The sequence below is a fragment of the Eumetopias jubatus genome, unplaced genomic scaffold (assembly GCF_037043125.1).
Source record: "Eumetopias jubatus isolate StellerSeaLion01/CBP00866 unplaced genomic scaffold, mEumJub1_p1.0 scaffold_15, whole genome shotgun sequence".
In the NCBI taxonomy this organism is placed as follows: domain Eukaryota; kingdom Metazoa; phylum Chordata; class Mammalia; order Carnivora; family Otariidae; genus Eumetopias; species Eumetopias jubatus.
In genome coordinates this window covers 54763339-54781755 of record NW_028274821.1, presented here as the reverse complement: position 1 = coordinate 54781755, position 18417 = coordinate 54763339, and positions in this window count along the sequence as shown.

Sequence of the window (18417 nt, the reverse complement as noted above, 5' to 3'; positions counted from 1 at the left end):
ATTAGGAAATATATTTTGAGGGAAAAATCAAGTTTTCACCCAAATACCCAAAAGTCCCCCCCCTTTTTTGCATACTAAATCCATTATGTACGTACTTCAGTTCCTATGAACATGAAGCTGTAGGTTTATCAGTATGTGCCGAAAATACCACTTTTTCTGGGTAAAGTATACTCATGCTTAATGTAAAATCTGTTTCTAAGGAGGTGTGACCTTTCATTTGGTATGTATTTGTTAAACACTTCTTTTCTCATATAGTTCTTTTTTAATTGCTGTGTCTTAAAATAATTGCCACAAATTTAGCAGCTTAACACAACACAAATTTGTTATCTCACAGTTTCCATGGGTCAGGAGCTTAGGTGCAGGTTAATTGGGTGCTCTGCACAGGATCCAGCGAGGCTCACATGAAAAGGTGTCAGTTGAGTCTGGTATCTTATCTAAGGCTCAGGGTTTTCTTACCTCATTGGTTGTTGGCAGAATTCAGTTTCTTGCATTTATCGGACTGAGGTCTTCTGTTCCTGGAAGCTGCCCACCATTCCCTGCCCTTTGGCTCTCTCTCACAACATGGCAATTTGCTTATTCAGGATAAACTAAGATGCTCTTAAAAGAGCATCTTTTGCTTCAGACCTGCAGATCTTCTTTTAAAGGGCTCATCTAACTAGGTCAGGCTCCCACAGGTTCATTCCCTTTAAATTAACTTAAGATTCACAGACTGGAGACCTAAACAGATCTTAAAAAAAACCCTCAGGGATTTATATTTTGCCATATAACATAATCAGCAAAGGGAATTACTATCCCATCCTATTCATATTACACTTAAAAGCACCTATTAATGCAGGGCCCATATAACAGGGGACAGGGATCTTGAAGAATGTTGTGAGTTGAATTGTGTCATCTCAAAATTCTTATGTTAAAGTCCTTACCCCAGTACCTTACAACATGACCGTATTTGGAGATAAGGTCTTTACAGAAGTAATCAGGTTAAAATGATTTCAGTAGGGTGGGTTTTAATCCAATATGACTAGTGTCCTTACCAGTAGGAGAAATTTGGACGCATACAGATACAAGGGGAATGCCATGTGAAAATGAAGATAGCCATCTATAAGCCAAGGAGAGAGGTGAACAGGTTCTTCTTTCCCAGCCCTCAGAAGGAACCAGCCCTGATAACACCCTGAATTTGTACTAATAGACTTCAGAACTGTGGGAAAATAAATTTATCTTAAGCCTCTCTGGTTGTGATAACTTGTTACAGAAGCCCTACATAACTAATACAATGACTATCTTAGAATTCTGCCTACCACAGACTTCTACCCACTCTTACTTTTTTTTCCATTATTGGCAATATTTACATGCTTGTCATCTTGTGACCACTGGAGGAAATGCTGTCAGTCCCACACTGCATATTTGTAAGAGATATATTTAAGAGCTTTGGCTATTTATTTAAAATATTTAAAATATTCCTACCTCAGAGTAGAATACTTAAAGAGCCACATATTTCTTCATTTCTTGGAACCAGTGTGACTAAGAATGGTGTGAACTCTTATGGATTTCAGCTGGTTGCTCAGAAAAGCCAGCATCATTTGGTTCCTATCCCAAGCCTTGCTATAGCAATGACTAACATGTATTGAGGACTTTCTATGTACACACAGTTCATTGTATGTAGTGTTGCCTCATTTTACAGATAAGGAAACACATCCTGATGAAGTTTAATATCTTCCCAAGTCACACAGCTAAAATATGGAGATTAGTTTTAGAACACGGACATTACCAGAGCTTCATGGTTGGACAGATTCACACTAATTAAATGGACAGGACATTAATGAATAAATCATAATACTAACATGAATATGTATAGAACATCTTTTATAAGATTTTATTTATTTATTTATTTGAGAGGGAGCATAAGCAGGGAGAGAGGCAGAGGGAGAAGCGGACTCCCACTGAGCAGGGAGTCCAGTGCAGGACTCAATCCCAGGACCCTGGGATTCTGACCTGAACTGAAGGCAGACACTTAACTGACTGAGCCACCCACGTGTCCCCTGTGTAGGACATCTTTATTCTAGTTTTAAAGTAAGAAACAAGTGATGATCAGAAGGAATTTTTTTGTTGGTTTAAGTTTTGGCTTTCCCTGGGTAGACTCAAAAATAAAAGGTTAAACATGGTAGGATTGCAATTATCTGTCACATAAACCATGATGACAAGCTAGTCATTTACGTATAGATGGTGACGGGGCATCTGGGTGGCTCAGTCGGTTAAGCTCCTGCCTTCGGCTCAGGTCATGATCTCAGGGTCCAGGGATTGAGTCCCCCACTGGGCTCCCCGCTCAGCGGGATGTCTGCTTCTCCCTCTCTCTCTCTGTTGCTCTTGCTCTCTCTCAAGTAAATAAAATCTTAAAAAAAAAAGAATAGATGGTGATAACACAACTACTTCCAGCTTTCCCCCAAATCTTACTAAAGTGACACATTTACCCTTAGGCTGTCACTACTGCCTCTGCATTCCAAGCCTCAGAGTGGAGAAGAGGATAAGAACCCTTTCTTGAGTGTGTTCTGTCTTCTCCAGTAATTGATCTCTGCATGAATCAGACTGGCCAGCACCGAGGTTTATGTCCATATTTACCTACAAGAAAAGCAAGGAGATGTATTTCTGGTCAACACTTTGACACACTACTTAAATATGCATGGAGGAAGAAGGGGACAACAGTATGTTGCTGCGGACAACCAAACATTTCTGCCACAGGGAGCATACCAGTTAAGAAGCAGGTACCTGCTCTAAAATCCAATTCATCCTGGAATAAATAGAAAGGGAATTTGATAGCCCACAGAGTTGAAGTCTAGAGAAAAAATTACCTAAAGTAATAACAGAATCTGAAAGTCAAGTACGCCAATGAGAATGTGCATTCTTTCACACACTCTATGCTCTTGTCTCCGATGAAATTTTCATTTCTAAGTTTGGGTCCCTTTGTATATGTGTAGGTTACTGTCAGACTTGTGTGTTTTCTCCTATTCACATCCAGCAGAAGAGAAACAATCACCACCTGAAACTGGGAAAAATTGTAATTCCAATAGAATTATTAAGCAATTTTGGCACAGAGGTCCACACGAGGTTAAAGAAATCATCATTTAAATTTTATGAACTGATTAACTAAAATTAAAAATGGAAGAGTGTTAGCCAAACTTGTTGTTTACTTCACTAAGCAAGAAGTTAGAACAAACAGAACCAGATGATCTTCATTAACATTTCCTTCAGGTGATGACAAGACCTGCTGAATTCTTTTCTGGCTTGCAGTAGAATAAACTTCTTAAAGAAGAAACTGCTACACTTCCATATATTAGCATCTCATTTATGAATATTACTGGAAATAAAAACTAACAAGAGTTCCCCTTATCTAAGACTTCTGCTTAAAACTGTTGTATTGAAATGACTTCCAAAAATTTGTTGATGCAATCTATTAGATAGAAGTTTCTCTTACTTAAATCAAAATTTAGGTACAAGAAGTTTACCCTGTCTTAAATAATTTTTAATATACTTCTGATTTGTAAAATATCCTCTCTCATTCACATGAATTTTACATTGCGTTTATTAATTTGGTTCCAAAAGAATAATTTTTCTTCAAATTAGAAGGATGCTTTTTGCACTACTTCCTAATCACTCATCATAGATGATTATATTTATTATTGTTTTGTATAACTTTTATTAAAAAATAAATATACTTAAAGATGGTATCTTTTATTCAGTAGGCTTAGGGGTGAGAATACAGGGAACATGGGTCTCATTTTAGATTCTGTTCTGATATCGACACCTTTGAAACATTTAATTATAAAATATAACATTCCAAAGTAGAATAAGAAGATAATTACCTCTTTCAAACTATTATTTTTGTTATTACAGTCCTATAAGTAGAGTGCAAGAAGAGTAAGTTCTCAGTTAAGAAATAAAGAAACAAATAAATAAAAGAGAAGGAACAACACCACAAAGTTTTCCAAACTTTTTTGACATCTTGGGATTGGAAAAAATAATTCTGCTTCTTCATAGATGAGGTAGTATTACAAATAATGCTTTCTAAATTTTTATAAATACAGAGCTGTATTCCTTTCTTACCTTTTGAGGCATTTTCATCTGCATTTATCTGGAAATTACATTATCATTTGCTTCTTTACACTTTTAGCTTAAAACATCTTATTTGTATCTTAAAACTATTGATGTATGGTGATTAACATAACATAATAAAATAAAATTTAAAAGTGAATGTCTCATAAGTAGGGCTCTCACAATGACTGGAACATTCCAAAATGTCTTAGAGTTAAGCCATCCGAGAGTGAATTCTCATTTATTGCCTACTTACTGCAAAAAAAAAAAAAAAAAAAAAGGGACTGGGAAAAAGAAATAGTAAATTAATTCCTAGATGGCATGGACAGCAAGGACATCTGCTACCATTTACCATAAACAAAATCAAAAGTGCTTTTGCCCCACTTAGTCACATACACATACCAAATGAAGTTTAGAGTAAGCATCTTCTATCAGCCGACTTTGTGCCCTAGAGCTTTTCTCAGGACACAGATTCGCTTTTTCAAAAAGTATGTTTAAATTTCAACAAGGAACATCAAGTTGTATCTCTTTTATTTGTTTGCTTTTTCAAAGCTAAACCATGGTGCTAAGTGATAGAAGCCAGAGGTGAATGCCACGTCCATTTCTGTCCATTCCTATCAGTCCCAGAATGTGCAAATCCACAGAGATAGGAAGCAGACTGGTGCTTTCCAGGGGCTGAGGGAAGGAGGGAATGGGAGTGACTGTTGAGTCCATACTAGTTTCTCTTTGGGGTGATGAAAATGTCCTGGAACTAGATAGTAGTGATGGCTGCACAACACTGTGAATAAATTAAATGCCACTTAATTGTATGCTTTAAAATGGTTAACGTGGTAAATTTTATATTATGTGTAGTTTAAGTAGATAGAGCTGTAAGTAGATAGAGATTCTGTCTGTTGATAGAAGTGTAGATATACTCTTTAGTAAGTGTACTGAAACGTTAAGGACAATGTGGAAAGTAACAGCATTTAATATTGTCTTAATTAACAATGCAGAAGGTGCTCTAAAAATGTGGAAGGTTTATTTAGCTTGTACAGTATTAAAAAGGACAACTAGATGTGACTATTGAACAAGTGAAATATTTTTACATAAAAATGTGGAACATTATATTTTGAAAAGAAAAATACACCAGAGCTGGAACAACATTCTTTTTTTTAAAAAAAAAAAACTTTTTATTTATTTATTCATGAGAGACAGAGAGAGAGAGAGAGAGGCAGAGGGAGAAGCAGGCTCCCAAGGAGCAGGGAGCCCGATGCGGGACCCAATCCCAGGACCCCGGGACCACTACCCGAGCCGAAGGCAGACGCCCACCCATCTGAGCCACCTAGGCGCCCTGGAACAACATTCTTAAACAGCAACAATCTACAAGAGCTATGGCTTAAGAATTAGTAAATATTTTTAAATTAATTTGCAAGATTGTAGCAATTATAGAGCATTTCAACAGATCAAACCTCAATGTCATTCATCAGTGGCATGAAATCTACAGCATCAGTTTGAATAGGAAACGTGCACACATTATAAATGAGTCTAATGCTTTGGAAAGTGATCTTTAGAATCACTCAAATAGGTCATATTTTTGTTCCTACCCCTTTTTCTTCACCATATATTGGAATATAAGATATATGAAAGGACATACTAGCATATTAACCAAGTCATTCATGGAACACAATTACCCATCTTATACAAATATTGCTCTACATAATTGTACTAACGTCTCAAAGTTGAAAAAGGTTTATCACTATATATACAATGCTTAATATATAGCACCATTTCCAAACCAGATTAAAATTATTTTGACAATAGTAGCCCCAAAACTTGGGTCAGTATTGAATATGCTCTTTTCAAACGTACTTAGGAAAGTTGGAAGAGCCAAGCAAAAATATCTCCTCTGTATATGCAATCCCTATTGAATTAAATATAGAGAATTGTTTATGCTTTCTCCCTCCCCCTCTATCACAGGGAATTTATAATAGACATGTGCTGAAATTTATGCTTCGTTTTGCTATTTTGATATTTCCCTTCCTACCACTGGAGTGGTTTCCAGCATCCATGGCTTTGTTGTTTGGTCTAGGAATAAGCAGATGGATCCATGCTGGGCCAATAATATTTTCAGGAACATAGAAATTTAGACTAAGAGACAGTTTGGAATATCCAGGAATACCTGCTGCTAAAGTCTCCAGGAATAAACCAATTCTAATCATTCCTAAAATATGGCTGTTCAGTTTTTCTTTTTGTTTTGGGTTTTATTTGTTTGTTTGTTTCAGGAAATAGCCCAGTATTCTTAAATTAAATTTTCCCTTTCACTTAGAGTTGCTTATATCCATTTTTTTCTATTCTTTCTTTGTTCTTCCTTTCAACAGAGACTTTATATAAATATCATTCATATATATATACATACATGCAAAAACAAATAAGCAAGATAATTACATAACAATACACTCAAGTTGACAAAAAATCCTATTTGGTTTGAGCTTTGAACTCGGAGATAAATATATGAGAATCAAATTATTTAAATAGGCTTTAAAAAATAGGATATATTCTCCATTATTTTGTGAATAAAATTCCAAGTATTTTTATGTTCACTGCTTAGTATGTGTCCAGTAATGAGAAAATATATTTTTGTGTGTATACATACATATATATTTGGAAAATATCTGAAATGACTCCAAAGTAGTTCACTGAATAATAATATATTTCATACTAAAATTATTGTGGAGTCTTTAAGTAAAAAATAATATTAAGCCACCTAATAATTTTTTTTTTTTTTACTCAGTGAAAAAAACCTTTCCTGTTTTAGGATAAAATTAACACATAAAGCATTTTATTTTTTATTGTGAATAAAGAAAACTTATTCCCAGCTAGTTTGGTCAGCTAATAGGGAAATTAAATTTGAAATAAAGAAGAGGATGTACTCTCTGATGACAGCCATATATGAATAAGGTTGCAGAAAATCTGTTTTCCTCACCATTAATCAAAAACTGAAACAATAAAAGATATGGAATCTGCAACTTTTCAAATAGAAACACAACCAACTTAAACAAGTTTAGATAAATCCTTAATGTTTATTTCATGACATATTTTAAGGGATCACTGTTTAGGAGACAGCCTCTGTAAAAAAACACCCTCACACCCACTCTCTTTGGCTCATCATGGATGTGACGTTGTTTGAAGTTCATTGCTTACCCATTGATGTAGTTTAGCAGGGTTGGCACAATAGTATCTTTGAAACTACCAAGAAAATTTTGGGAAAAAATAATAGTTCTCTCTGAATTTCAATTAGGTCATCGATAAAATGGAGAACAAGAGGGAAAAAAATTGTGTTATTTGATTGATCCCCTTACTTAATATTTAACTATGTCTAATGTTTCAGATTTAAAAAACATTTCTAATTCCCATATATCTAATAAAATATGAAGGGCCATGGTCCTATCTGGCCATAATGTTTTCTCTAATAGACCTTACTCTGTTACAGGTTTTTGGAGATAATAGACCTTGCTTTTCAGGTAGTGTGAAAAGATCTTTTTTTGGCCCCCATATTCCATAATACAAATCTCCAAACAAAGCAAAGATTTTAACCAAAGCTTATCTTTGATTATTCTTCATTTCACCTTTTTCTTACCCTTTAGAAGACTTTAAAATGTTTTCAATTGACTACTGTTAGTGATTGGTCTTTTTACTGAGTAGCAAGGTTTTCCTATCTTTATTCTTCAACATAATAGTCATCAATTACATCAATTTATTGCTTTACAATTTACAAAATATTTTTATCTGTAATATCTAAGCTAAAACCTATTACAATTATGACAATCACCATGAATAATGTTATTTTCAGTACGTAAAAATGGAAAGTGAAACTGAAGCTCACAAGGTAGGGAATTTAAGGGGCATGTGCATGTATGTGGGGGAGGTTGGAATAAAAAGTTGTATCAGGGGTTATCTTGTGGCAGAAAAAAATGGCATTTCTCCCTTTATAAAATATATAATATAGAGAATTTATTTAAGGTGTGTTTGAGATTATCTAATCTAGGGGTTGGATTGAAAAACTAGTTTATGTGTCATTCTTTGGTGGAAAAAAAGTTATGGTTTTTCCACCTTTGAAAATGTAGAAATATTTACTTATCGTAGTATACTTAGGATTCAGAAAGTGAATGTGTTTTTTTCATAAAATGTATCATGAGCAAAGATATTGTCTGTTAATTGAGAAGATTGGCTCAAAGAATATTCTGAGGTACTGAAATTATCCTTGTATTATTTAGGGTAGATAACACTAGCTACTGTAACATATCACCCCCCAAATCTTAGTGACCGAACATAATGCAAACATGATTTCTTGCTCATATCAAAGTATGAGGTAGTTCATCAGGGATCTCTGATGCATTTTTTCAGGGATCCGGGCTTTTCTCACTTGAGGTTCCAGGAGCATCTTCATAACTGACCTAATGAATGGGGAAGTAGAGGGAGGATGGAGAAGACATATTTGGTCTTAACTATCTTTGCCTGAAACTGATGGTTTACTTCCTCTAACTTTTCACTGGAAGCAATAATCACATAGTGACATCCGGATGCAAGAAGCCTGGCCACTATAGCTTAACTCTTTGCCCATGAAATTTAAAAAAATAATAAGTATTTACTGAACACATACCATCGTCTCTAGCACAGTTTGTCACCAAATATGCATTGTATTCATATTCCCACCAGGGCAACATTATGATCTTCGAGGGTTTTAAAAAATCTCAATGTCCTGGGACACTTCCTTTTCCAAAATCATTACAATTATATTTTAAAATTGCATTGGTATCAAGGTAAACGTATTAATTTTATATATTAAATATTTTCTTTGATGTAATTTTTTCTTAGGATTTTAAAAGACAACAAAACATTTTTGTGGGCCCCTGAAAGTATTGTGCTTCTAGGCCTTGTGCTTACTATGCCTAGAGGAAAAGTTAGTTGGCCCTGCTTCCCACACATAAAATCCTATCACCCACCTTTAAACAGAGGACTCAAAGCACTGTGCAATCACTTCATCAAGGTCAAAATCCAGGAGCTTCAGGTGATGTGTAGTCCTGTCCATGAGATATAGACATGGGTGTTTTTATCTAGAAAATTTTGAAATAAAGGGGATAGTTCTTCTGCACCTTCTAAACCCAGTGTAAAATGTTAAGCCCTGGACAGGACAACCTCTGTGAAATCTCCCATTCAGAAAAGGTAGTAAGAAAGCCCAGTCATTGCTGATTGACAGAATGTAAGATTTCTAGTGATATTAAAATATTGTGACATAAGCATTATGTGATGTGGTTTCTTAGACTTGGTAGTGGAGTATATTTCCCTTTTAGGCTCTGGTTCTGTTTCTTTTTGTCTGCCCTCTTACCCCGTGGTCCCTGGATTTGCCCTCAAGAGATTTATTTAATATCTTACGTGGACATATTTTCCAGGTCATTTGAGAGAATATTTTCCTTGGAGGTTGTGCAGTATTGCCAGCTCACTTCCTATTCACTGCAGGTCGTTTCAAGCCCTAATGAAAGGTAAGGATTAACCTGTTTAAAAATTGATTACCAGCAGGCTAGTCTCCACCAAGGAAGTAGACTTTCTGAAGAGCAAGATGACTTGGGAAACTTCACCTTACTTCATTGAAATGAGCTTCAGATGGGTACCTGAAGCAGTAATCCTTGCTGAATGGTTGACTGGCATATCAGGAATGAGTATCAGTAGTTTGATGAGTCATAGAGCCAGCTGGAAAACTTGCACCCGGTTCCAGTCAACCTCCCCAGGGCAGGGGTTGATGTTCCATTAGATATTAATGCTGAAAGAGAAGAACAAGGCTGGAGGGCAGGACTAGTACCAATTTACGGCAGAAACTGGGAATAGTCTTAGAACCCAGTTAGTGATCACTTTAGGGAAGGGATTGATGTTTCCCAAATGACTTCTCTTGTTAACCCTAGAGCCCAAAGTCAAAGGGTCCTGCCACAGCATGTGACAGCCAGTTCTACTCAATATTAATATGCTAACCCCATGCAGAGTATAATTCGTAATAATTCACCTCCTACTGTTTACACCTCTGCAAATTCCTCCCAGTAAGCAATGTTTTCAGTCTTCATTTCCTATATTTTTAGATTTTTCTAACATTTGAAGGCCTCAAATTCCTAGACTCTGAATATATTCTCATTTCAGCTTAGAAACTAACCATTCTCTTGAATGCATCTGTTGCTTTTTGGACCCAAATGGCTAAAAATCACCGATTCACATTGAAACTTCATTCTAACTACTTTGCCAGAAGATACCAGATCTACAATCTTGAGATTTGCCTCTTAAGTTATCACAGGCAACCATTTTTCCAAATACTTGCAACTGAAAGACATGCATCACCAACTTTATAACCTCTAATCTCAGTTTCTTTCTGCCCACTGCCCAACTCCTAATCCAAAGCCGAATACTTATTTTTTTGTTGTTGTTACTCCAATTACTTGTACTGATTTCAGTATTGGGTCATTGTATATAATGCTAGCTGTTGCAACAGATAAACCCTCAAATCTTAGTGATATAACCCAGTAAAACATCACTTTCTAGTCCTTTTACTGACTATCCAGCGTAAGACATTATATGTGTTGTAAGTATGAAGGGAAGTCTTCTGCAAACATTGATTCAGGGCCCCAAGTTCTCCAAATTTCAACCGGCAGTATCCAGATTAATCTAGAATTATAGCCAGAGAATAAGGAATTAGCTAATGGAAAAGGCATATCCTTGTTTTATTATTTTACCCTAGAAGTGACCAATAATTTCCAGTCTTACTCCATGGCAACATTTTGTCACTAGGATCAACATAGAAGCAAAAAAGTGGGGAGAAATAGTCTGGCTATTGGCCAAGAAGAAAAGAAAGCAGGTTTGTCAATGCATAGCAATGCATTTCCTTTCTAAGTTTACTAAACTAGTTGAGTTGCTAATAATTAAATGTCTTACAGCACTGATTAGGTCCAGAATAGAAACTAAATCAGCTCCAGATTAGTTGTTCTGCTTCGTTCAGGATGTAGACCTGATTCTATGTGACAGGAGCAATGAGTAATGTAAAAGTCAGCTCCTTCCTCCTCTAACATACACTCTCCAAGTAGTGCAGCCATGCGATTATCCATTATCCAAGAGGAGTTAGTGACACTGAATCTATCAATTACATTCATTTCAAGGGGAAATATTCCACATAATGAGTTCCTTACCTGCTTTGTGTCCAAGAGTAAGAGAATAAAGTAAGAAGGCTGAATATAGTTGGAATTTCATACACACACACACCCTACTCAACTAGTAAGGGTGGTCTTGGTGTCACATTGACAACAAAGCTATGCAATGTAATAGGCTTCATCCACAGCCAATGTTACTTGTTTTGAGAATGAATAACAGGACTGACAAAACACAGCAACTCAGCAAGAAAGTAATAGCATAGTTAAAACCTCGAAACTCCTAGGCAGTTATTCAATGTCCCAGTCACTCTTTACTTGGGATACGTGTGATTATGAGAAATGTGACAGGGTGAGCAGACACTACATCATTTCAGGAAAGTCATAAGCTTCAGGGTACTCTCAGCTTCTATAACTTTCTATCTATGAAACCCTCAGTTATGCATGACTAACTTCCATTCTCTTGTGCACTGGACTCTTATCAATACCACTCATTACTAAATAAATAGCTTTGGTATTGAGGTATAGGTGTTTATTCCAGTACATAGTTATCTGTACTGAATTCTCATGAATGTTGAATCTGGTATGCTTTTATAAATTCCTTGAGTGTTTCAAGGATAATTAAAAAAATAATGCCTCCGGTGTTTCTGAAACTAGAGAACAGATCAGAAACCAGATATTAAGCTTTTTCTTTAAGAGTCAGTTCCACGTCTCTTATACAATATACAAATACCTACCCCCCCCAACCATTATTTGAATAAGGAATATAGTTAAGTTTTCATTTTAACTCCAAGGTAGGTGTGGCATTTAGTCTTCAAATATGATCCTACCATGATTCACATCTTCTATTATTCATACCCTTGTGTAGTCCCTCCAATACTAAATCTTAGGCTGACCCTGTGATCATAAAGTATGACAGAGGAGATGATTCCATTCCAAACTAGCCTTTATGAGAATTGTCAACTGCTTACTGAGATTCTCACTTTGGGAATACCCAATTGGCCCTATAAGAAATCTGGTTACACTCCTGGAGAGCCCATACACAGAGACCGTGCTTAAAGGTCATATGGAGAGAGGGAGAGGGGCCCTTTGACTACATGGAAAGAGAACAAGAGAGATTGAGGCACAGACACTGGAGCATCCTACGCCAGCCTCCAGGTGATTCCAGCCCCAGAAGCCATCTGACTGCAACCAGTTAAGAGACCCCAAGCAAGTAACAGATTTGCTTAGCTAGGCCCAGTCAATACATAAAATCATGAGAGATAATAAAAGATTCCTTGTTGCACACCACAATTCCTGAAGGGGTTTGTTATACACCAGAAGAAAACCAAAACAATAGGATGCAAAAATAAAATAGTATGGAATGAGATGTCTTGCTATTTTGAGGCTAATGATATAACCAAGATGAGCATGCAAAACTTGTTGACTAGAAATTCTAGGACCTGGATGCTAATCACAAATAGAATTATACATATGAATATTTACTATTGCAAGCTTTATTCTTCTTAATATTGAGACAAATGAAATTGCTAGGGAATATTGAAATAGGGAATGTATAATCTCTCAAAGCAGGGCAGAAATTATTTCACTGTAGTCACACAATCCAAGATTAGAACAATATGTTCCAACCCAGTATCTTCCAATTCAGAATCCAGTGCTTCTCCATTGTATCGTGCCATAAGATAATACCAGTTTTTAATCTTCCAAAGTCTTTTAGCACATTGTTGTATTTACCTGAGAAGTGCTGTAAATTTTGATCCTTAATGAATAGTGATTTAATTAAAACTACCATAATTAAAGTTATTTGAATACATATTTCCATGGGATAAGATTTTGAGATAGGGACTGTAGAGGGTTTTTGTATGATCCAGAATGTATACATAAAGCAAAAACCATCAATTCTCACTATAATCTCTCATTATCATTCTCTGACACATGTTTATTTAAATGGCTAGTAATTCATAGATCTGTGACAAAAGCAAACTTAAGCCATATCTAGTATCTTTGTTATTATTCCATGAAAAACAACCTGCCTAGACTTGATTACTGCATGTTTTCTTTCCATTCCAGAATTCTTTTATTTTATGGTTTGTAGAATGTTTGTGAGAGAGATTTTTTTGGAATTCATCTGGCTAAGTGAGAATGTGACATTCATTTTGAACTGAAGACTCCCTGATTCTTCAAAACCTGGTCTTTTCTTTCATAAACAGTGCGGAAGCTAGTCTCCAATAATTATTAGATGCAATTATCACCTTCTCTAGCACGACAACTGTCTGTTCTAAGACATCAAAGGATAAGGACAAAGCACTCATCTATTCAACTTCATGCTTTATTATTTGACATAATCAGCTTTATACTCCTGATCTCTAAGGTGCTTTGTTTTGTTCAAAGTTTAAATTAACTTGCACTTGATTTCTTATTTCCCCTTCTTACAAATTGTGTCTTGTGTTGCTCAGTGTGGCTCTTTTGTCATTAAACCTGAGAATTAACACAGAATTGATGCTTCTACTGGTCACCAACACCTGTAGAGGGTTTTAACTGTTCACACCATAACAGCCCCTAACCTACTGCCACTTAAGCATTACTATGAAAGTTGTATTGATGATTTATTGTGTAGTGAAGATCAGAAAGGTGGACTTTTTCTTTTGTGCACACATCTAATACATGCTCACCAAAAAAGAAGTATTCCTGGATATTGAAACTTTCTGAGTTCCATTATATTTTATTTTTTAAAGACTTTTTTTAAGTAATCTCTACGCCCAACATGGGATTTGAACTCATGATCCTGAAATTAAGAGTCACATGCTATACCCACTGAGCCAGCCAGGCATCCCACTGATTTTCATTATAAATGCTAGTGACAGAAAATAGAATTAATCAATTTCAAACATCAATTAGCATCTTTTATGTAAGGTACACCATCTATTTGAGAGCTATGTAATAGCTGGATTTAAATTGATATTTGTCTCCCTGATCAATTTTCCTCAGGTTATATATGTGGAAATTATCTAAAAAGGTGAATCTTTGCAGGTTATCTGAATACTAATCTTATATGATAAGAATTTTGCAAAAGGATAAAACAGTCTTAGATAGTTTGAAAATTTTTATTTCATGTTCTTGAAGGTTGAAAGGGGCCCCTTTCCTCTTTGAGAACTCCATATTTAATCTATTTAATCACCTTTATTTTTTCATGAAACATAAATATATTTCCATATAATGGCTAATAATATTTTTATATATTGCCAGTATGTGCTCTGCCCATTCATTCCTCCCTCCATCTCATCAGCCACTGGCAATCACGGTCTTTTTACTGTCTCCATAGTTTCACCTTTTCCAGAATGCGTATCTTGCATATCTGGAATCATACAGTAGGTAACAAAGATGAGCTTCTTTCACTTAGTAATATGTATTTAAGGTTTCCCTATATCTTCCCATGGCTTGATAGCTTATTTCTTTTTTACAGCTGAATAATATTCCATTGTCCAGATGTACCACAGTTTATTTATCTGTTCACCTTCTGGAGGCCATCTTGGTTGCTTCCTAGTTTTGGCAATTATCAATAAAGCTACTATAAACATCTGTATGTCGGTTTTTATGTAGATGTAAGTTGTTGACTTTTTAAGGTAAATACTAAGGTGTGCGATTGCTGGATTGTATAAAAGTATGTTCACTTTTAACTGCCATACTGTCTTCCAAAAAGGCTGTATCATTTTGAATTCCTACCAGCAGTATGAGAGTTCATGTTGCTCCACATCTTCACCAGAATTTGGTGTTCTCAGTGTTACAGGTTTGGCTATTTTAGTAAGTGTGTAGTGGTATCTCACTGATGTTTTAATTTGCATTTCATGATGACGTATGATTAAGAGTACCTTTTCATATGCTTATTTGCCATCTTGTGTATATCTTCTTTAGTGAGAGGTCTGTTAATATCGTTGGCCCATTTTTTAAACAAGTTGCATGTTATTGCTGAGTTTTTAAGAGTACTTCGTGTATTTTGGATAACTCTCCTTTATCAGATATATATATATATATATATATTTTTTTTTTTTTTAAAGATTTTATTTATCTGACAGAGAGAGACACAGCGAGAGAGGGAACACAAGCAAGGGGAGTGGGAGAGGGAGAAGCAGGCTTCCCACTGAGCAGGGAGCCCTATGCAGGGCTCGATCCCAGGACCCTGGGATCATGACCTGAGCTGAAGGCAGACGCTTAACGACTGAGCCACCCAGGCGCCCATATCAGATATATTTTTTGCAAGTATATTTTCCGCAGCCTTTGACTTGTCTTCTTATTGTTTTGACATTGTCTTGCCCAAAGAAGAAATTTTTTATTTTAATGGAGTCTAGCTTATCAGTTATTTTTCTTGGACCACATCTTTGTTGTATGAAAAAGCCATTAATATATCTAAGATTATGCAAGTTTTTCGTTATGTTATCTTTTAGGAGTTTTATAGTTTCTGTTTTTCATTTAGGTCTCTGACGCCTTTTAAGTTTATACTTGTGAAAGGTCTAAGGTCTTTGTTTTGCATGTGGATGTCCAAATGTTCCAGCACCATTGACTGAAGAGACTCCTTTTGCTCCATTGTATTGCCTTTGCTCGTTTGTTAAAGATCAGTTCACCATATTTGTATGGGTCTATTTCTCTGCTGTCTCGTTTATTCTGTTGATCTATGTATCTATCCTTTTGCCAGTACCACATCATCTTGATTACTGTAGTTTTATACTTAGTCTTTTTTTTATGATTTATTCATTTATTTTTAGAGAGAGAGAGAAAGAGAGCTTGAACAGGAGAAGGGGCAGAGGGAAATAATCTTAAGCAGACTCCCTGCTGAGCATGGGGCCTGATGAGGGGCTTGATCTCACAACCCTGAGATTATGACCAGAGCTGAAATCAAGATCCAGACACTTAAATCTGAACCATCCTGGCACCCCAGTAGTTTTATACTTAGTCTTAAAGTCAGATAGTATCAGTCCTACAGTATGTTCTCCTTCAATATTGTGTCAGCTATTCTGGATCTTTTGCCTCTCCATATCAACTTTAGAACCAGTTGGATAATATCTGTAAAAAAATTTGTTGGAATCTCAGTTGGGATTGCATTAAATCTGTAGATCAAGTTGGGAAGAACTGGCATCTTGACAATATTGAGTCTTCCTGAGCCTAAATATATAGTCTCTGTCCATTTATTTAGATCTTTGATTCATTTATCAGAGTTTTATAGTTTTCCTCACGCAGACCTTGTACAATTTTGTTACCCTTATACCTAAATATTTCATTTTTGGAGTGCTAATTTAAGTGGTCTTGTGTTTTTAGTTTCAAATTCCATTTGTTCACATATGAAAGTGATTGTTAGATCACTTTTCAGTTTAGTTAGATCACTATTTTAGATAATAGTCTTGTATCCTGTGACATTGCTATGATTGCTTATTAATTCCAGTGATTTTTTTTTCAATTATTGGAACCAGGCAAATTTTCTTTCTTCTTTCCCATTCTGTATAGATTTTATTTCCTTTTCTTTTTTTTTTTTTTAAGATCTTATTTATTTATTTGTCAGAGAGAGAGAGAGAACAAGCCAGGGGGAGTGATGCCCCAACTCACTGAGCCACCCAGGCGCCCCTTAAGTTATATTTTTAGTATTAGACACCACAGTGGATGATTATGTTAAACAACATTTTCAGCAGGAAAAAAATAAATACAGGAACGATGGTGGTTCATATTCCTAACTGCTCACAAAAACCTGGAACAAATTCATAATGTGATATGCACTTAAACACATAAATGCATACTTGCAATTGCTAAAATGTTTTACATTTACTCCTGCCATTAAAACAAAGTGCCAATAGACATGTTCCCAGTGCTATTCTTGAATTTTTGAATTTGTTTATCTTGCAAATCAGGGCTCTCTCAGCAGTTGGTAATGTCCTCCTTTTGAGGAATGCTCTAGATAGGTTGCCTTGGGAAGCACTTAGTTTTATTGAATAATATGTCAGTGCCAGATATCTCTTATAAAAATTTGATTTTTCTGGGAAATGTGTTCATTTGAGTGGATTTTAGATAGACCAGTTTGGAGAATGGTCAGGAGGCATTTCAGCTCTTTTTCATTGCTTTTGTTAAAAGTAAGATGGGTACTGTCACAATTTCCCTGGGAGCACTAGATAAATCAGACAGTGGCAAAGGTTTCTGAAAATATACCCAAGTCTCTAAGGGGAAAGACTGGAAACCTATAAAATATTCAGAAAATATAAAATAATAACTAATACTAAAAGTGGAGTAACTAGAAAATGTAGGTTTTGAATACAAATAAAGGGTTTAAAGAATCCAGAAAACATACTTGCCAATTATCCAACCTCAATTACATCCTCCCCAGCAGAGAAACAAATACCCAAAAACATCTGCCTAAGAACAGAGTGAGAGGCCGGGAAATTTTATGCAAAACTGATAGAACATCAGCAATTCACCCTAAATGAAATATAGAAAACATACATTTAATGAAATAAGACCCTTATCAGAATAAAAAAGAATAAAACAATTAATAATAAAGAATAAATTAATAATGCATAGAATATTGAGAATATCATTGGTATATCAGTATATGACTTTTTAACCAAAGGTAATAATTGCAAGAGAAGAAAGGGGAAAATTGCAACATAAAAATGTATAATTTTGGAAAATTAATCTATAAATAATAAAGATTTAATTAATAGTTAAATAATTAATAGGCACTCAAGTAGTTGGGTAGAAAAAATGGATAATAAGTAGAAAAACCTCTTTTAAGAGACTAAAATATATTTTTGTTTTAATTTTTTGGAATGTCTAAGGAAAAAGATCATTTTTAAAAAAGATTTTTATTTATTTATTTGAGAGAGAGAAAGAGAGAGCAAGAGAGAGAGAGCAAAAACAGGGGGAATGGCAGGAAAAGGGAGGGGGAGGGAGCCCAGCCCGGGCCTGGGCCTGGATCTTGACCTGAACCTCTTGACCTGAGCGAAGGCAGACATTTAACCGACTGGGTCACCCAGGCACCCCAGGAAAAAGATCGTTTTTAAAAGGGAGTCTCTTGGGGAATCAAAGTAGCCATTTCCCCTTGTCTATTATTATTTTTTAATTCCATTGATAAAAATACTAATTCAAGAAACATGAAATGAGGTGTAAAAGACAAAATGCCCCAGACAATTAGGGA